The sequence below is a fragment of the Otolemur garnettii genome, unplaced genomic scaffold, assembly GCF_000181295.1.
Source record: "Otolemur garnettii isolate 467f Iridium unplaced genomic scaffold, OtoGar3 scaffold00039, whole genome shotgun sequence".
Taxonomy (NCBI): domain Eukaryota; kingdom Metazoa; phylum Chordata; class Mammalia; order Primates; family Galagidae; genus Otolemur; species Otolemur garnettii.
Window position 1 is genome coordinate 5045720 of NW_003852434.1, and position 21720 is coordinate 5067439.

Below are 21720 nucleotides of genomic sequence, written 5' to 3' on the forward strand. Positions count from 1 at the left end.
GGCTGCTGTCCGGAAGGAGGGGAAAGTACCAGAGGGGTGTTATTGGATCACTTGAGAAGTCAGAATACAGATGGTAGAAGGGATAAAAATACTGTAACAATGTTACATTTACTGAAGTTATTAACTGCTTTGGTTATAAAAGAGAATATCACTAAGGAAATGCACATGGAAACAAAAGAGCAAAGGACTAATTCCCTTGGGGAAGAATGTGAACGTGAGTGTTTGTGTAAGAGTGACAGGTAAACTTAAGAGAGCATGTGAGCACAAGTGATCAAGCAGAGGTCGCCTTAGTGATGTGTGAATCTGGGTGGGAACGATTTTTGTGTCCTTATGTTTGTAACTTTTCTGTAAGTTTAAAATTATTTTCAGACAAAATACCTAAAACATTTAAAACAATCTATTCATTATTTTTAGACTTTCCTCGTTTATAAAGAGCTTGTTTCTTTGTCTTGAACCAGTTTGGAATGAACATTTTTATAATACTTTCCTGTGTGTTGGTGTTTTGGCTCGCTCTGTAAGCCAGGCATTGTAAGTGTTAGATAAATGAGTCCTTCTGTGGAGGGCCAGAGTCTAAATCTAACTTTGGGTGAACTATTTACCGTATTGATAACTTAATGGAAGTATCAGCTACAAGACTTATACTGAAGTCTCTGGGGTTATTATCATTGTTATCACTTAGCCTTTTGGAAAAATTTTAGAATGATTATTTTGTGTCAGAAATCTAGTTGTTCCCAGATTATTCAGATTATCTTGTTTTGTAAACTCGGAAGGGCGGGGCATGGAATGGAACAGAGGAAGAGCAAGTCCGCAGAGCAGTACCGACATTCAGTTTCTGGAGTTAGATGACCGTGTCTGAAAATTCATTTTGCTGTTTTACTTTGAAATGAACATGTTGCAAAAAGTTGTTGTATGTAGTGATTAATTATTAAAAGGTAATGAAGCCCTACTCCGAAGTCACAATTGAGGAGGCATGTCATCACTTCTGCCTCCTCTCCTGCTGCCCCCTGAAGTCCTATATGTAACTAGAGGTATCTCATCTTGTCTTATTAAAGCCTTGGGGGGTTTTTGTTTGTTTGTTTTGTTTTGTTTTGTTTTGAGACAGAGTCTGTTTATGTTGCCCTTGGTAGAGGGCTATGGTGTCACAGCTCACAGCCACCTCAAACTCTTGGGCTCAAGTGATCCTCTTGCCTCAGACTCCTGAGTAGCTGGGGCTACAGGCATCACCATGACACTTGGCTAGTTTTTTCTATTTTTAGTAGAGGCAGAGTCTCACTATTGCTTAAGCCGATCTTGACTTTTTTTTTTTTTTTTTTTTTTGAGACAAGGAGTTTCACTATGTCTCCCTCAGTATAAAGCCATGGCATCTCAGCTCACAGCAACCTCAAACTATTGGGCTTAAGCAATTCCCTTGCCTTAACTTCCTAAAGATCTGAGACCATAGGCACCTGCCAGAATGCATGGCTATTTTTCTTGTTGTCATTGTAGTAGTTGTCATCGTTGTTTGGCAGGTCCGGGCCAGGTTCAAACCCACCAGCCCCAGTGTACGTGGCTAGTGTACGTGGCTGGTGCCCTAGCCTCTGGGATACAGGCGCCGAACCTGATCTTGAACTTTTGAGCTTAAGCAATCTACCTGCCCTGGCCTCCCAGTGTGCTAGGATTACAGGCATGAACCACCACTCCTGCCCCCAAAAGGTAGGCTTTTAAAGAATACTTTTCCTTCTACTTCTAGCTGGCTTCCTATAAAATAAGAATTAGCCAAAAATGAGATACACAGCAAAACTAGGTTATTGTTGAATAGGTTTTTCAATAATTACCTATATATTTGAAGGCAATATTACTGATTTTATAAGAACTACTATAATATGATCAAAGGGACTAACATAAAAGTTATATGACAAAAACAGCTGAGTAGGAAAGCAGAATGTTGCTAAAGATGAGGGCATTTTTAGGCATATCATTTTAGAGTTAGAAGGCCTCTGGGAATTAATCCAAGCATTTCATTTTGAATAAGGGAGATTTGGTTTCGATGGAAATTTGGTTTCAAAGAAGTAGTTGACTATACCGTAGAACTTGTTGAGTACAGAATTATTAAGAAAGACCAGAAACGAGATCTCCTGATTCAAATGCTGGTGTTTTCATATTGAGATATTGAATGGTAAATAAAACATTTAAATACCCTATGTAAGGCACACTAACTCAAGGCTGGAGTCTGACCTTTGAGTGGGGTAGCACCTTAATTCAGAGCAAATCAGTTTAGCTCTGTCCTACCTTTATCTGCAGGTGCTCGGCAAAAACACCAAGAGAAATAACATGAATTTTTGTTTCCTCCAAAAAAGAGAGCATGGTCTGTGATACAAACACAGTCAGACAATTATGTTTGTGTCTAGAAAAAGTGCTTTGAAGGATGGACTAGGCGCTGGCATCGATGCATAGCTTCCTTTGGGGGGTACTCGAAGGTGGCCACAGTGACATGCGGGAGTGAAATTCACAGCACTTTTTCTGGTTTGAGTTTGTGAACTTTGTTGTCTGCCTTGTAAATGAATACCAGAGTGGAAGTGGGAAGAATTGGGTTCTGAACCTGACTCTGTCACTAAATAACTGTTGTTACTGATTCATTCCACACTTCTTCTTCATCAGTAAAATGTAGAAGCTGAATGAGATAGTAGAGAAACCAGCTATAAATGACTATTTCCAGTGGATTCCTTTTTTTTTTTTTAGAATTGGTCTTACTTTGTTACCCATGCTAGAGAACAGTGTTGTAGACAGAGTTCTCTGCAAGCTAGAACTCCTAGGCTTAGGTGATTCTCCTGCCTTACTCTCCTCAGTAGCCACACCTTGCTAACTTATTTTACTTATTTTATTTTGTAGAGGTAAGGTCTTGTGTTATCACCTTACCTGGTCTCAAACTCTTGGCTTCAAGCAGTCTTTCTACCTCAACCTCCAAAAGTGCTGGGATTATAAGCATGAGCCACTGTGCCTGACCTTGATGGTTTTTTTTTTTTTTAAGAGACAGAGTCTCACTTAGTTGCCCTCAGCAGAGTGCTGTGGAGTCACAGCTCACAGCAACCTCCAGCTCTTGGGCTTAGGCAATTCTCTTGCCTCAGCCTCCCAAGTAGCTGGGACCACAGGTACCCACCACAATGCCCAGCTATTTTTTGTTGCAGTCTGGCCAAGGCTGGGTTTGAACCTGCCACCCTTGGTATAAGGGGCTGGTGCCCTATTCACTGAGCCATAGGCATCTCCTGATGGGGTTTTATTTTTAATATTAAATTTTATCTATCTTAAATAATGTGTTTTAAGTTCCATCCTTAAATAAGTAAGGAGATAGATGATCTATAGAAACTGAATGACTCATGATGTTGAATCAGTTTATATTCTGAACATAAACTTAGTTTTCTTTGTCTTTTCTCATTACAGGTATAATACTTCTGCACATCTGCTTCAGGAAGGAAGTGCCTGCCATTCTTACTGTTTCCACGCAGGTTCATGCCAGCCCAGAACAGAGAGTCAGGTCAGTTTGAGGATTGCTTTATCTGTTGCAAAAGGAGCCAGAAGCAGAATCATGATGGTCTTTGCTGCATCATTGCAGGGTTTTGGAAGAGCTGGGTTTCGTCCTTGACCACTGATGGCTGGGTAGACTTGGGCAAGCGATCTTTCCTTGTTTATTCTAAGTTTTTTACACCAGGCAAGGGCTTCATTAAAATGCCTTATCTTCAGTTTCAATTCTGGCTTTAAATTACTGCTGCTTTTGATATAGGTACCTATAAAGGGATAAAATCATACTTTTAAAGCATTATTTCACCTTTTGTTTTTTCCTGGAAAATCTAGTATTATTAAAGCATGGACTTTGGACCCCTTTAAGGTATTATATCATAGATACTTTGACTAGTTTAAACAATAAACTATGTTGGGGGGCACTTGGGAATACTATGGCTACTCAGTTACCTTAGTTTTAGTGTTTGATTTTACTTTGTTATTGAAAAGTTTACCTTTTACACAAAGTTGCAAATTTTTTAAATAATGTTCTTCAGATTTAGAGAGGATGCCTTTATAACCATGTTTTCCAGTGATTGCCAGTGAGTCAATTCAAATTGTTAATTATTAATGACCAAAAGAAATGATCATGCTTAGGGAGTATCCCAGTAAACCCCACAGGATCCAAGGATAGAAGCGCAGCTGGACTGCAGAATGGGAGCCTGGGACCCACACACAGTCAGGCTCCTGCAGGCTCAGCAGAGCGCCTCTCCTCCGCCTGTCTGTCTCATTCTTTTCTGTCTCTGTGGAAACAGGCGATCCTCATGGTTCTGTTCCTAGTACTGGGAAGCATAGCTGCCACTGCCTCCCAAGCTTTTTATCTTACAGTTCAGACTCCTGAAGAAAAGCTAATTCTCAAGTACCTTGTCCTCGATTTCCCAGAACAGACTCTGATTCTTATTCCTGGACATGTTGTGGCATAGGGCATAATAATTTTAGACATTCAGACTGGCTTTCCTTGTTTCAAAGCCTGTTCTCTCGGATGGATCTAACTTACTCCTACCAATGGAGTATAGTGTATTAGAGTAGTGTTCCCCCCTTGTCTGGGGAGGTCATGAACCCCAGTGGATACCTAAAACCCCAGATAGTACTGAACCCTATATATACTGATTTTCCCTACACATGCATTCCTATGATAGAGTTTAATTTATAAATTAGGTATAGCCAAGTATTAATGACAATAATATTAATCAATAGAGTAATTTATGTGAATGTGGTTTCTCTCTCTCATATACTGTTTTATGATATTGTACTGCAAATAGCTGAAACCATGGAAATGAAACTGTGGACAAGGGGAACTACTATTTGTGCATTTTGTAATATTTGGGATCAAAGGTTTGGTTAAAGCTGTGTTTCCCAAACTGTGTACAAATGAAACCCTAAGTTTCTATATACAAAAAAGAATAATGTAAGTGCAAGAAAAGTATTCGGATTTTAAGGGCAGGGTTTTCGGATTCAGGGAGTGGAAAAAAGTATGAGACCATTTTAATTGGTTAGAGGAAGAAGGTAGATAGATAAGTAAATTGTATATTTCTAAGGTAGCAATATTACAAACAATAGATACAGCAAGCAAAAGAAAAACTTTTATTTGACTTTTTGAGAAAAAAGATCTGAATGTAGGCGACAGTACCATTATATTTTGTCCCCACTCAGCAACCAACTATGATTTTAAGTTACTTTTTTTTTGTGCTTCTCAGTTTATTCAAATCTTGGCATTGCCACTTCGAACGGTGTCACTTTAATTCTGGACATTAGTTTCTTTATCTTAAAATGGAGTTGATGATAGTAGTGGCCCGTGGGTTGTTATGAGGAATTAATATATGTTAAGTGTTCAAAATAGTTCCTGGTATATTATCATCATATCATCATATGTTGAAATGAGTAGATTATATGATTGCAGGGGTCCCAGTTCCCTAAAATGTGTGGTCCTGAGATTTTCTGCTATGGACTAATAATCTTTTTTTGGAATGAATACTTTTGGGTATCTACTTATATCCTGCATGGAGGCTAATTTTGGTATTGTTTATAAAAGTTATTTTGAATTCTGTTTATGTAGTCATCTCTTGCTACTTATGTTAGTGTGTAGGGCTGCTGTAACAGAGTACCACACAGTGGGTGGCTTACCCAGCAGAAACGCATTGCCTTGTGGTCTGGGGCTGGAAGTCTGAGATGAAGGTGCTGGAGGGTCCTTCCTTCTGAGGCCCAGTCCGGGCCTGTTTCCTAGGCTGCAGATGGCCACCTTTCCTGCCTCTTCACATCATCTTTCTTCCCTGTGTTTTTTGTCCACATTTCTAAGGATATTAGTCACCTGGAGGCAGCATGTCCTAATGACCTATCTTAATTACCTCTGTAAATATCTTATTTTCAAATAACATCACTCTTTCTTTCTTTCTTTCTTTCTTTCTTTCTTTCTTTCTTTCTTTTTTATTAAATCATCGCTGTGTACCTTAATGCAGTCATGGGGTACAATGTGCTGGTTTTATATACAATTTGAAATATTTTCACCAAATTGGTTAACATAGCCTTCATGGCATTTTCGTAGTTATTATGTTAAGACATTTATATTCTACATTAAGTAAGTTGCACATGTACCCTTGTAAGATGCACCATAGGTGTGGTCCCACCAATTTCCCTCCACCCATCCTCCCTCCTCCCCTCCCCTCCCTTTCCACTTTCCCCATATTCTTGGGCAATAATTGGGTTATAGCTTTCATATGAAATTAGTTTCATAGTGGGACTGAGTACATTGGATACTTTTTCTTCCATTCTTGAGATACTTTGCTAAGAAGAATATGTTCCCACTCCATCCATGTAAACAAAATAACATCACATTTTGAAGTCCTGGGGGGGGCTTGTTAAGATTTCCACATGAATTTTGGGGGGACAGAACTGAATGTATAGTACTCTATAACACACTGTTCCAAAACTTAGCAGCTTAAAACAACATACATCTGCTTTTGTTGATCAGGACTCTGGGTATGGCCTAGCTGGGTCCTCTGGCACGGAGTCTCCCACACAGCTGCACTCACTGCATCTGCTAAGGCTGAGGTCTCATCCGAAGGTCCCCAGGGAGGAGATGCTTCTACTTACTTGGATGGTTGCGGGCAGCACTTAGTTAATTCACTTGTTGTTTGGCCAAGGGTGTGAGCCATTTGCTAAAGCCAATCTTAGTTCTTTGCCATGTGAGCTTTCTTCTAGGCCAGCCCACGACTTGGCAGCAGCTTCTAGCAGAGCCAGCCGGCAGGAGGGCTGAGCAAGGTGGACGGCACAGTGCTCCTGTAGTGTTATCTGAAAAGGGGCAGCCCTTCACTGCTCTGTACTCTGTTGAGTAGGAGTAAGTCGCCAGGTCCAGGTGGGATCATTGGGAACGCTCTTTGAAGCTAACTACTGTGGTGTCTAAGAATGAAGAAAGAACAAAATATGTTAAGTGGAAAAATACATAAATTATTTAATATTATTCAGAAGGCTTAGTTTTAAACTTTAAACAGAGGTTTATTACTTTTGTGCATTAGAGCTTTTTAAATGGAAAAATACCCCACCCTTCTAGAAAGAGAAATGTAAACTTTTATCTCCATTTACTTAAAAAAATCTATATATAGCAGAGAAGAGTTCATTGTCTTTTTTTAAAAGTCAAAATCAGTTATTTTTTTGGTACTATATAGAATTATTCAAGTGGTACATGACTTTTCACTTTTCTTAAGTTATTTAAAATGATAATCTTATTCTCATAAAAAAACAGTAAGAGATCTTTGGTTATAGCAGCGGTTCTCAACTTTCCTAATGCCACAACCATTTAATATGGTTCCTCATGTTGTGGTGACAGCCACCATAAAATTATTTTTGTTGCTACTTCATAACTGTAATTTTGCTACTGTTATGAATTGCAATGTAAATATTTGATATGCAGGATGGTCTTAGGTGACCCTGTGCAAGGGTCATTCAACCCCCAAAGGGGTCACAAGCCACAGGTTGAGAACCACTGGGTTATAGGATTATTTTAAGCTGGGCATGGTGGCTTTTGCATGTACTCATAGCACTCTGGGAGGCCAAGGTGGGAAGATTGCTTGAGGTCAGGAGTTAAGAGACCAACCTGAGCAGGAGGGAAATCCCTGTCTCTACTAAACATAGAAAAATTAGGCAGTCATCAAGGCATATGCCTATAGCCCCAGCTAGTTGGGAGACTGAGGCAGGAGGATTGTTCGAGCCAAGGAGTTTGAGATTGTGGTAAGCTATAATGATGGCACTGCAGTATAGCTGAGGAAACAGACTCTGTTTTAAAAAAAGAAAAAGATTAATTTATTAAATTTTTTGTGATCACTTTCTACAATTAAGGTTTTATAAAGTAATAGAAGTTAGCCATTAGTGAGGGTATTTAATGACTCCAAACTGGCTAAGGATACTGCCCAGTTACAGTTACTTTTATAGAATATAATGGTACAATCATATATACTGTCCTTATCAGCTAGTAGTTCTAACTATTTATACTGGTAGAAAAATACTTGGGGTTTTAGTCAGGGTATCCAGAGAGATGTGGCTGGTAGGATTTAGAGAGAGATATGTATGAGAGGGATTTATTAAGGCATTATGGAGGTTGAGAAGTCCCCGTATAGTTTGTCTGGAAGCTGGAGAACTAGAGAATCCAGGCCCAGGCAAGTTGAAGAGCCTTAGAACCAGGAAAGCTAGGGGAGTAACTCTCAGTCCAAGGCCTAAGACCCAGGAACTTAAGGTAGGGGTGGAGAGGGGTCGCTGTTGAGTCCTAGAGTCCAGTGGCCAGAGCACCTGGAGTTCTGATGTTGAAGGACAGGAGAAGGACATGCTGTCGGGCCTGCTGTCTCTGGAAGAGAGAATGGGTTCTTCCCTCCCCTACCTTTTTGTTCCATGTAGGCCCTGGTTGTTTGGATCTGCCTACTCATATTAAAGGTGAGCCTTCCAATGTGTATACCACATTGAATAACATTCTCTTCAGTAAATTTAGTCTAAGAAAATCTCAAATTCATTGAGCAAAGATTGTCTTTAAAAATTCCATTAGAATAGAGCATATACTTCTCAAGCAAATAAGTAGATGATTTTACTTTTTACAAGTGGTTTAATTATAATCATTTGCGAATTAAGACAAACAGCACACATTGTAATAATGAACAAACACCTCATTATTTGAAACAGTGAGACTTATGTTTAACTCTCACCGAGTTTGTAGGTTGTACTGTACAGAAATTAAATGAACATCAATTTAATGGATTTCCACATGGTGAGCTTTTCTACTTGTTAGCAGTTTAGTAGAAATTATTGATAAATTTAAGACTTTGTTTTGGTACACATAGTGGACTGGAGGATGCATCCTTATTTTTCAACAAATGATAATATATTTTTCTCTTTTTAGGGAAAAACTCAATTGGAGGGGTCATAGGCTGCTGTGTTACCAGGGTATTGAGCTTAGAGTTTTGTTTATACTGTGGCTTCTTTTTATTATGAATACTTCTGGAACTGAGTAAGTTTATGACTAGATCTTAGGCTTGAGACTCTAGGAGTAAAACGATGTGTGTTGCATGGTTTAGAACAACATCACCCAGAAGTGAAAGTCTGTGTAGAATGTATTATTTCTAAAAATATGTTAAAAGAGTTAAGAAAGCTCAGGGAAGGGAACTCTAGAAAGTATAAATGGGCAAGCATACTTAATGTGAAGTTTAAATTGCAAAGTCTAGGGCGGCACCTGTGACTCAGTGAGTAGGGCACCAGCCCTATGTACCATGGGTGGCGGGTTCAAACCCGGCCCCGGCCAAACTGCAACAAAAAGTAGGCTGGGTGTTGTGGAGGGCACCTGTAGTTCCAGCTACTTGGGAGGCTGAGGCAAGACAATTGGCTAATCCCAGGAGTTGGAGGTTGCTGTGAGCTGTGTGATGCCACGTCACTCTGCTGAGGGCAGCAAAGTGAGACTCTGTCTTTAAAAATAATAATAAAAATAAATAAATAAATTGCAAAGTCTAAAAAGTTTTTAAAAAATTAGAATAAAGTAGGATTGCTAAATGAGTTTTGGAATTTTAAAATTTACTTTTCCTTTATTTCAAGAAATGATACTTAAATTTTAGGATATAGAAACACTGTCATTTTAATCACAGCTTTATCTCATGTTGTGAAACTTTTTCCTTTTTCTTTTGATTTATTGAGTAGAGCCAGTGGACATACCCTTCTTGTTAAACTGATTTTCAACCCTGAGTATCTCTTAGTTGGCACTTGTTTTGAGGACGTATTATGCTCTGCTCTTTACCAACAGTGTGATAAAAGAATATATAAAAAGTATTAAAAGCAGATAATGAGAGTGGAAAACTGCAATGTAATAGCGTTTTGGTTAAGGTCTCAGTTTTTGGTTGAAATCATGATATCATTGCTCACAGCTATTTGCCCTACAATAGATATCCTAACCTCTTCTGATTTCCTCATATGTAAAATAGGATATTAGTAGTATTCAATAGAAGTATCAAAGGATTAAATGTGATGTTGCTTGTAAAGGGCTTAAAACTGTGCCTGGCACATAGTAAGCAAAAGCTAATTGATGTTAGCTATCATTTGTTTACAAGCATCAACCTTAGTCATTTTTACTTCTGAATTTTTAAAGATCAGAATATGAACAAAACAGTGTTTATGGCTGCCGATGACACACCTCCCTCAGTATTCAGCTGATTGATTATATATTTTCTTAGCTGTCGTTTTGCACTGGATCTTAGCCAAAAGGCAGAGAAGCGAAGTTGACTTTAATAAAGCTTGCATAAAAGGGTATGAGTTTAAAGGCATCGCTTAAATTACTGACTTAGAAAGAGGAAAAAAAATAGAGAAATAAGGAGACTCCTTTTGCTTAGGTCTAAGGAAATATTTTGTAGGAACTAAATAAATTTAAACAATTGGGAACACTAGGATGTCAAGTTTTTATTTTCTTTTTAAACTATGTTTGCCACTAGCCACTCTCTTCTGATTTTTCTTATGTTTTGACATAGGGGAAAAGCAGTGGGAGAAAGGAATGCCTGTTTTCTTCAAATTCTTGTAAAGGCCAATGCGGGTGGCTCACATTACCCAGGGTCCTGTGAGTGCTCCTTGTTGGTACCTCAGTTTGATGGAGATCTTTATTAAAAGGCATCTTTAGAGTTATTAATCTGGTTGTGAGATGACTGGCCACCTAGTAGCATCCTAAGAAAACTGCAGTCCTTCTTTTAGAAAAAAGATCTATGCCTAAATTAAGGGAAACAGGAATTTAGGAGGAAGTCTCTTTCCATGAACGTTTTGCCCCTAGTTTGGTCTTTATCAGCTTCACCTTTGCGTAAACTCATTGTTTTGTGCTTTATAAATGAAAACAAAGAAGGCCACTGCTCTCCTTAAAAGTTTATAATTTGAAAGTGTTAGACAATATAAATGATACAGAAGGAAGATAGGAAATGGGGGGGGAAAAAACCCTGGAATTACAGGCTCTCAAGCTTTTCATTATCTTCTCTGTGTATTGGGGGAGGAACCTCAAAAGCCTAGCCTAGGATCATGTTTTGAAAGTAAAGAGTTAGTATTTTTGATTAAATAAAGGATTTTTGGTAAGATGTCAATATGCTGAGTTAAGTATGAGTTAAAGAATTATCTGATTGTAAGTACAGATTCTTTTGTTTGCATTTTTTTAAAAAAACCTAGTCATTTTGTATTTTCTTAGAAAAATTAGGATATTTTGATTCTCCCTTCCACTTTTTTTCTTATACATAATTTTTGACCTTTCAGTTTGATTTTCTCTCTCTCTCTCTCTCTCTTTTTAGCATTTATTTTTTATTTTTATTTTTTGCAGTTTTTGGCTAGGGCTGGGTTTGAACCCACCACCTCTGGCATATGGAGCCGGTGCCCAACTCCTTGAGCCACAGGCACCACCCCTCTCTTTTTTTTTTTTTTTAAGAGACAGAGTTTCACTTTATCACTCTTGGTAGAGTGCCATGGTGTTCCACAGCTCACAGCAACCTCCGACTCCTAGGCTTAGGTGATTCTCTTGCCTCAGCCTCCAAGTAGCTGGGACTACAGGCACCCACCACAGTGCCCAGCTACTTTTTTGTTGCAGTTTGGCCGGGGCTGGGGTTGAACCCGCCACCCTTGGTATATGGGGCTGGCGCCCTACCCAGGGAGCCACAGGCGCCACCGCAGTTTGATTCCCTTGTACTTTGTCTAACTACATGTTTTATAGAAAGCAAATTGTGTATCATCTGTTTATGATGCAAGAATTGTTATTGTCCTAAACAGTACCTCTAGCTGTTTCTTAACTGTATAATTGTCTAGTTAAAACATGTTTCAAAAGTCCCGTACAAATGCATTTTTGTAGCTGACCCAGTCATATTTCAAAATTCAAACTTTTTGAAAAACCTTTACCTTTCTTTCAACATCCCTATATAATCCTAATGCTTTGCTGTTTCTGGGTGTGCATTTAGGAATAAAAGCTTTGTTTCGTGGTAAGGGGGTGTTGAAGGAAAAGCTTTACAAAATTTTATCAGAAAGTGAGCCATCCCTCAAGGAACTCTCCCTCAGAGTATTGTTGTGGAGGTCCTGCTATAGATTTAGATAGTCTAAGAGATTAGGGTTTGTTTTTTTATTAAGTGGGGGTTTATCTTTTTCTCTCCAGTTTTTTGCATCAGACATTTTTCTGTTTTCCATTTTCTGCATCTGCTAAAGAATGGTCCTGTTCAAGGAATTAAGTTTTATAATACCGGATATATTTTAAATCCATTCATTTTACTTCAATAATGGTTAATGATAATTAAAAGCAATATTACTAGCAGCTAACATTTACTATTGCCTAAGTTTTTTTTTAAACATATTACATCATGTATTTTTCTTATCAGTCCTATGAAATAGATTCTATTATTATTATTCTAATTTTATACTGTTAGAAAACAGACAGGAGAAATGACAGGGCCAGAATTCCAATCTAGGAGTCTGGCTCCAGGCCTGCTGTGTTTAACTGCTCTGCTACAGGAAGAAAAACAGTATTTCTTTTTTACCCTAAAACAACATAAGGTATTTTTACTATGTTTGAATTTATATTTGAAGATGATATCCTGAGAATGTACATTATATTAAGCATAGGTTTCAAACATTTTATTCTATTGCTGAGAAAAGTGAGAAAATGCATAGCAATAAAAAAAGTTTGGACCAGAATGATTTGTTGTTTTCTCAGGTGACCCTGTATAAAGTTAATGTCCTATTTGGGGGAAGAATTTATAATTGGGGGGAAGATTTGTAATTGAGTGCTAGGCTTTGCTGTGTCTGTGTCCTTATTATATTTTGGCATTTAATATGCTAATTTAACTAATTTGTTTCCTTTGGAAGTTCATTCTGTATGTATACAGATGTCCATATTTACCCTTTATTTGCAAGTTGTTTTGTGAACATTGATCCTGGTGCCAAATATTATAGACTCAAGCACAGGAAGTACAGCCAGGTTTCCAGGCTTCTGGGGAACTGAATATTTTTAGGTGCCTGTTCTCCCTTTCTTTTCCTGTTGTTGCTCTTTTGTTTTGTTAAGTACTTTTCTCTGCTTTCTCATGTCAATTGTGAGTGTTAAGTTCAGCGCCCCTGCAGCCCCCATAGGCAATTATCTTGGTTATGATACTTTAAATTCTAACTTGCTAGGAAAGAGAATCTCTTTGTCTCACCGCATGAAAGAGTTGACCATTGTTCAGGCAGCTGCTGATGGAAGAGCCCACTCACTGTTCAGGGCATACCCGCCTTTCCTGGTAGTAGGGAAGGGCAGTGCGTAGGAAGAAAGTAGGTGTGTGTAGTGTATTTACTGAAGACAACCACTGTCCACAAAAAAGCTCGGGGATTTTAAGTTTTGAGGTTATTCATTAGAATTCGCTCTTTCCTTTATCTTGCCTTTGTGGCCAGTGGGATTTTGCAGCAAACCATTTTCGTAGCTCTTAGTTCATGAGTCTGGAATGAGGATATATTTCAAGCCTAATTTAATAGTGGAAAATGTTGTGTGAAACTAAATGAATGAATTTTTCAGTCATATGTTACTAAATATATTTTGAATTTCTTGATATTTTCTTAAGAATCTTGGACTTTCTCTGGCAGCTATTCCAGCCGGTTATTTTCACTTCTTTAGGTTCATTGCGCTCCTCCTTTGGGCTTGCTTGGTCTAAAGCCTGCCTCTCAGACTGGTGGGGCTTTTAACCCCTGTTTACCAGTGGGGGGAGGGTGAGTCAGGGACCTGTGTTTGTTTTCCCATGTTGGTATGCAGCTTTAAGAATAAAAATTAAAAAGCACGCACTACAGGCTGTGAGATTGTGTTAGGTATGTGTAAATTATTCACAGATTTCATGAAAATGCAGTTTTTTCCTTTGCCTTTGTCTACCTTGATAAGACATTCAAGTAGATGAGATGATAAAACTACATGGTTTAAGGAAAGACTTTTACAGTACAACCACAGATTTTCATCTTTGGTAATATGGGAGAATTATACTTGTGGTTTTATACTTGTAGTATTGGTGGTGTAACATGCATTTCTTTAAGGAGAAAAAGGGGAGTCAAGTGATAACTTTGTGTGTTCTTACAGCCTGATAGGAGTGGTAGCCCATTCAGACATTTAGCAATTAGTGCTTAGAAGACCAATGGGAAGTTACTCATTTATGCTCTGTCAAGAATATTATAGCAGAACCAGTGTTCCTGCTCTCCTTCAAGAACATTAGACATCTGAAAACCAGTGGAGACCATGCGTGTTACCCCACCCCACTCTTTTAATCCCTTTGGGATTAAATGTTGAGATTTTTAAAATTTGTATTTTGAAAATTTTAAACATACAGAAAAGTTTAATGAATAATGCAGTCAACATTGAGCCGCCTTCAACCTTAATTCAATAATTAGCAACATTTTCCCATAGATATTCACATTGTGTATATGTACATTTTGGGGATTGCTGACCATGTAAAGTGATTTCAAACCTTACGACAATTCACCTGTAAATACTTCAGTGTGAATCTCCTAGCAGTAGGACATTCTTATACATGATTGTATGTAAGAAAATATGTTACGTATGTAAGAAAGTAACACTCATTCTATACAATCATTGTAAATCTAGTCCATGTCTAAATTCTGTGGTTGTCCCCCAAATTTCTTCTATAGCTTTTTTCAAAAACAACAGTCTAGTTAACATGTTTGTTGCATTTCTTTTATGTCTGTTTATCCTTTTAAACTCTAGATTAGTTTCCCTATGCTTTTCTCTTTCTCTTTCACTCTATTTTACTTTTCCTTTTTGGGAGACAGAATCTCACTCTGTTGTCCTGGTGTAGAATACTGTGGCATTATCACAACTTACTGCAATCTCAAACTCCTGGGCTCAGGCAATCCTGTCTGCCTCAGCTTCCCAAGTAGATCAAGACTATAGATGTGTGCCACCACTGGCTAATTTTTCAATTTTTTGTAGAGATGAGGTCTTGCTATGTTGCTCAGGCTGGTCTCAAACTCCTGGCCTTTAGTGATCCTCCTACCGTGGCCTCCCAAAGTGCTGGGGTTACAGGTGGGAGTCACTATGCCTGACCTCTCTCACGGTTTTTCTTCTCTTTCTTTTTTTAATGATACTGTTTTTTTTTATTGAAAAGTTCCAACCAATTTTCATGTAGACCACATTCTCCATTTATTTCTTTCTACTGTCTGCTTAGTGAAGTTGGAAAATATTCTTGTCACGGTAGCAGAAAGCCCATGAGATATACTAGAAAACAAACAAACAAACAAGAAAACCTTCCTGGGGAACTGGATAGTGACTAGAAACAGATATTACTTGGTGGAGGTTAAAAAGTGAGAATATTTAAGAGAGGTCTCTGTTCAGGTTAATAGAGTAGCAGTTGGGAAAAGAATAGGAAGAGAGAGAGATGAAAGGGAAAGCTATGGCCCTGAGCATAAAATAGGTGAGTTAATAAGGGGGAAAGGGTTAGAGAATCGCAGTGCTGGAAACCTAGAGGGTTGAGGTCCCATTGTGGGCGCGTGGTTGAACGAGCAAAGTCATGTCTTACGGTTTTCTCCTCTGGCTGTGAAGGCATAGTGAGCCCCCTTCAGTTTAATGGCCACTGGAAAAGAGCAGAAGAAGTTGTGTGCGTTAAACCTATTGTCAGCCAGTTGTGGAGTTTTCTATGGAAGTACTCATTAATATATTAGGATATTGTACGGCTTCTTGCAAATTTCCCAGGGCAAATTTGCAGCCAGAATCTTGTACTTTGTGGCTGCATGTTTTATAATTAATGATTGTATAGGCTCTGTGGTGGAAAGATGTGCACAGTCAGATGATATGAGATTGAAACCCTGTTTCCCCCGCTTCCTAGCTAAGCAGATTTGTTCAGGTGCCTTAACCTCTGATTCCCTTTCCTCCTTCGTGATGATGAAGCAGCCGAGTGTAGGGGAAGGAGCAGGCAGAGGCTTTGGAGTAAGGCAGACCTGGTTCTTCTGGTTACTAGCATGTGGCTTTGGGCTACTTAGATTCCTTTACTCTCATGTTTTCTTTTGTAAAAATAAGGTTGATAATATCGACTTCATGTGACTGTTGTCAGGATCAAGGAGATAGCTCGTGTAAACAGCTGAGTGCAGAGCCTGGTGGATGCTAGTTTCTTGGTGGTGTTGGTTTTCTTCCCACAAGCTTGTCATGAGCATCCAGTTAATTGGTTGAATGGATGTGAAGTACTTTAGTAAGGAATAAAGTCCTCTACAGAAAATTTAACTAATGCCTAGGAAATAGAATATGACTATAAAGCCATGTACTTAATTTCTTCTATTCATTTTACATTGTAGAAATCTCTGCAGTGATGGTATCTTAGAAAATACTATAAGGGTTAGAAAATAATATTTCTGAAATCTGCTTTTAAGAAAATAGAATGAATAGTTAGGTATAAAAATATTGCATACTTATGCTTTTTTATAAAGAAAGCTGATTTCTTTAATCTCTCAGGGCTATGCACTAACTGCAGCTGCCTATATGAGTGAGTATATTTACAGAGGCTGAAAGCTTTCCCTTTTCATGAAGCTTGGAGTAATTGATTTTATTTATAAAAAGTTTTTAAAAAACAAATCATGTAATTATAGTTTTTGCAGTTTGACAATGAAAAATAAGATTTAACTTACAGGGTTAAAGAGCATTATTTTGTTACCTAACTAGAATTTTTATTTTTTATGTTTGGGGCATGGACCCAAGCAAGCTAAGAAAATCTGTTAGCATGTACAGATTGGTAGAGACTTCATTAAGACTCTAATTTTCTTTTCCCTTGTAGGAGAGACAGAATTTCAACTCTATCCTCTTAGGATACTGGCTGGGCCGAAGAATTAAATTGATATAAGACAGATTATTGGGGAAAAGCATACAAATGTCTTTAATACAAGTTTTATTTAGCACAGGAGTCCTCATAAAGAAACGAAGACACTGCCGAGTGTAGTGGCTCACTCCTGTAATCTTAGCACCTTGGAGGCTGAGGTCGGTGGATTGCTTCAGCTCAGGAGTTGGAGACCAGCTTGAGCAACAGCAAGACCCCATCTCTACTAAAAATAGTCTTGACACGGTGGCTCACATCTGTAGTCCCTGCTACTTGGGAGGCTGAAGCAAGAGGATTCCTCAAGCCCGAGTTTGAGGTTGCCGTGAGCTATAATGCCATGGTACTCTCCCAGGGCAAGAGTGAGACTCTGTCTCAAAAAAAAGGAAATGAAGACCCAAAGAATTAGTGAGAGACAAACAGCTTACGTACTGAATTAGACAAAGAGTAGTAAATTGTGAAAATGTGACAAGGCAAAAGGGCTTGAGCTAGGGTACAATGGGTAGAGAAGTGGCTAAGAAGATACAGATTGATAAAACAGGGCGTGTGTGTATAGACTTCCTTTGGCCTTAACTTTTTTATCCTTGATGGAAAGAATGCTGTTTTCCTTCTAGTATAGGGAGGACGTCTTTCACGTGGGAATTTTATCTTCTGCTGTAAGAAACAGTACTAAGGTCAAGAATGATCTTCCAATACCTGCAATTTTTCAAATGTCTTTAACTGAAGTGGTATGCGAGAATGGGATGTTTTGGGTGTCATATTCTTGACTCCTTTACCCCAAAAGATTAAGATGATTTCTTTCTCCTCTCGAGAGACAAATTGCCTATTGTAAGTACAAAGAGCATGTTTCCTAGCTGAACAGAGGATAGGTTAAACACTTCCATTTTTAGCTGTCGTTTAATTCTCTAAGCAATATGTGTGGAGAGTAAATTAAACAAGTTTGCTGCTTATAAACTTTCTTGCTGTTCTTTTGGCCATATATTTGCATGATTAGACCTAGCTAAATTCAACAGAAGAGCCTATCTGTAAACTGAGTTGATTTCTGATTCTTTTTTCTCTGCCCCCCCCATCCTACAGACACACTCTTAAGATTTTTAAAGTTTGAAGGACAAGTGTTATTTGTTATGAAAAGAATAAGTGAATGTGATGATTAAAACAAAACTTTTTATGGGAAAAGGAAGCCATACTTGGATTTATTTAATCTTCATTACTTCTGTTTAGTTTGTTTTCTTTTCCTTCTATAAACTGGAAAAGAGCTAGAAAGCTTTTTGTCTCAAGGAGTGAAATCATTTAGGGAGACGCTTCAATGTATATCTTGTCATCCCCTGTGTTTTATAGTCTTAGTGTGAAATATCAAGAGCTGTGTATAGGCCAGGTGCAGTGGCTCACTCCTGTAATCCTAGCACTCTGGGAGGCCAATGCAAGTGGATTGCTTGAGCTTGGGAGTTAAGAGACCAGCCTGAGCAAGAGTGAGACCCACCTTTACTAAAAATAGAAAAACCAATGGGCACCTGTAGTCCCAGCTACTCACCAGGCTGAGGCAAGAGGATTGATCAAGCCCAAGAATTGGAGGTTGCTGTGAGCTATGATGCCATGGCACTGTATCCAGGGCGACTGTCTCCAAAAAAAAAAAGAGAGAGAGAGAGATGTTTATATTTATAAAACATTTTGTTTTTGTATATCTTGAAGTTGTCATGAAAGTTACTTTTAGTGATATCTAAAATTTGCAAGTATAGGTATACAAGTAGGATCCTAAAATTCAGATATAGATATATAGCATAATGTTAATAATATATACTACGTAAGGAGTATATGTCACATATATAATATGCATATATATTTTATATGTATAGTTTTATTTGCAGTAATATATAGTTGAATATTGATGCCCTAAACTGGAAAATTAAAAATCTAAAAATGAAGGCTTTAGGAACACGGTTCCATGTTTGCTAACAGTTATTTTTCAGTATTTGTAGATAACACTTTAATTATGAATAGTACTATTCTCAAATAGCTTTTGATAAAATGTCAGATATTGAAGGAGACATAAAATAACTTTTCTCTGATTATATGTGGCTTGCTGTCCCTTAGGAATAACTGAGAGAGAGCTAGTTAATTCTCAGAATGTTGGCATTTTAATACTAAGCAGATCTCTGTGAAATCTAGAGAATAGACTTATCCCCCTCCTTTCTCTTTAGTTTTTCTTTGCTGCTTTTCAGTTTTCTCCCTATTTCCTTTCCTTCCCTTCTGTTTCCTTCTTCTCCCTTTCCTGCCCTCCCTTTAATTACCTTCTCTTCTTCCAGAGTTCTTATCTCATGTTATTTGTATAGGAGGCACCGGATATACTGCTAATAGCCGCTTCTTTCAGACTGGGTCCAAGAAGGTACTGTAGTTGTTGAATAACTGATTCATTATGTAATGCTAACTTGTAAGATTCTGAGCAATAATTTTTGCTTATTTGGATCTCAGAATCCAAAAAGCAAAAATTATTTAGGTCCAGTTAAGAAATACAGAGAGTGACATGGACGGATTTTATCTGGGAGAGGGTACCGTGTATCAGCATTTCCAATGATGTAGGGCCAGGACCAGGGGAACGCTGATCATTAGTAGATTGTAGCAGTAAGTCAAATAAGAAATGCTAAGTGATTAGGTGCTAAACCAATTTGGAATTATTGGAGAAAAGGGGGCACATAAATGATATTCCCTTAGGAAATTCTCCTTTTGAGTGGGAGCTATAGGAAAGGAGGGAAATAAATCGAAACCACTATGTAATCTAGGTTAGCTGTAAAGTTCTAGCGGGATGACTGGTTGATGCTAGTTCTGTTCAGCCGTGTAGGAATTATGAAAGAAGAAACAAATATTACAGAGAAAGATAATGTGTTTCTGAACTAATGACTTTGGCGGGGAAATAATTTCAAACTTGCAGAAAAGTTGCAAAAATAATTCGCCTATTGTTAGCCTTTTGTCCCAAATAACTCTTGTACCTGAATGTTTTTCTGTGCATATTTATAAATACACACGCACACAAAGGTATTCTTTTCATTGAGCCATATAAGAGTTTCACTGAGTATATTATAGCTCTTTAATCCTTTAGTCCTAAATACCCTAGTGTAGATTTCTAAGGATAAGGATCATCTCTTACATTAACAGTCTAAAGACTCAGTAGACTTAACATTGTTACATTACTTTAATCTACCAGTTGTTCATTTTCCAGTTTTCAACTGACCAAGTAAATGTCCTTTATAGCAGTTCTTTCCCTTCCAGCACAGCAGTTAGTGTGTAATCAGATATTGCATTCAGATGTCATGTCTTTTTAGTATCCTTTCATCTGGAATAGTTCTTCAAGCTTTATCATTTACTACATGGGCATTTTAAAGTACGTAGTCATCCTTCTCCCATTTTTGAATAGTGTTCCTTATTTTTGGTTTGTTTGATGTTTCCTTTTGATAAGAGTTCAGGTTATACATTGCTAGATTGAATATTACATAAGGATTATGTCTTTCTTAGCATTTCACATCTGCAAGTATGCAGTGTCCTGAGGTGTAAATTTTGATCATCTGTCTCATTGTCTGATTTTTCTACAATGTAGTTTTATATGTCCTTTGCAGCTAATAAGTAGTGTGTGGGGAGGGAGGCACTAAGGCTATTAAAATCTAGTGCTTTTCATAAAATTTGATCACCCACATGTAGCACCCATTGATGATACTGTTTGAGTCAGCCTTCACTGTTAGGGTTTTAAACTCATTATTTTTTGTACTCCCTCCACATTTATCAGTCTTTGTTCAGGATTCTACTATAATAAGAGCCGTTATTACTTGTCTGTATTATTTTTATTTATTATGGATATGAATTTATGGTTTCCTATTTTTTTTCCCAGTGGTTATCAGTTCATTACTGTCTTTAAATATTTTGATGCTCAGATTATCCCAGATCTCATTACTGGCATCTTCTTCGTGCTGGCTCCTGTGGCATGTTACATGCTTGTAGCCCCCATCGGTGTTTTTTTTTTTAGAGACAGAGTCACATTTTGTCACCCTTGGTAAAGCATCACAGCTCACAGCAACCTCCAACTCGTGGGCTTAGGTGATTCTCTTGCCTAAGCCTCCCAAGTACCTGGTACTACAGGCCCCCGCCACAAGACCCGGCTATTTTTTTGTTGCAGTTTGGCCGGGGCTGGGTCCGAACCTGCCACCCTTGGTTTATTGGGCCGGTGCCGTACTCACTGAACCATAGGTGCCACTCCTGATTTTTTTAAGCATGTCATGATTTTCATTCTTTACAATAAGGCTCAACTCGTTCCTTGAATGCTCAGTGCTGGAAGCAGTCATTTCTACTAGGTGCTCTGGTTCTTAGTGGAGAACCTGAGACCAAGATCTGGGCACTTGGTATATACATTACTGCTGGATATCTTTGCTTCTAGAACTTGTCAGGGACCAAAACTAGAAATATTTATCTTTATATGTGCACACTTACAGGCGTGTGTATATACATATATATGTATGTGCTTGTGCATGTATACCAATGTAATGTGGATATATTTTTTCAAAATATGAATTCACACTGATACCCACAATTCTCCCTTTTTCAATGGAACACAGGCTCCCAACAGTACCATCATTTTTACTCATTTTCTTAAATAACATCTTATTAATAGTTTTTGAATTGTTTCACCTATACCACTAAAAACCAAAAACATCCTATCCTATCATCTATCTGACTTACTATTCTATGATTTATCCTTCTGATGTTTCTTTTTATAAGGTAAGCAAATACATTTGTTTTCTTATTTCTCCTTTTTTTTCTAACACAATAGAAAGCATACTGTCTGTATAAGCACTTTGGTACTTAGCTATTTTCACTGGAAACATAACCTGGAAATTATTCC

The 21720-nt window shown here is 38.0% G+C and overlaps 1 protein-coding gene across 1 annotated transcript in view; it reads left to right on the forward strand.

Annotated features, from left to right (window-relative positions):
- Positions 1-21720, forward strand: part of WDFY3 (WD repeat and FYVE domain containing 3) — a 290805-nt gene that overhangs the window by 18405 nt on the left and 250680 nt on the right. The window contains exon 2 of the mRNA XM_023513344.1: positions 3418-3511. The gene's annotated coding sequence lies outside the window, so the exon portion shown is untranslated. The remainder of the gene's footprint in view (positions 1-3417; positions 3512-21720) is intronic.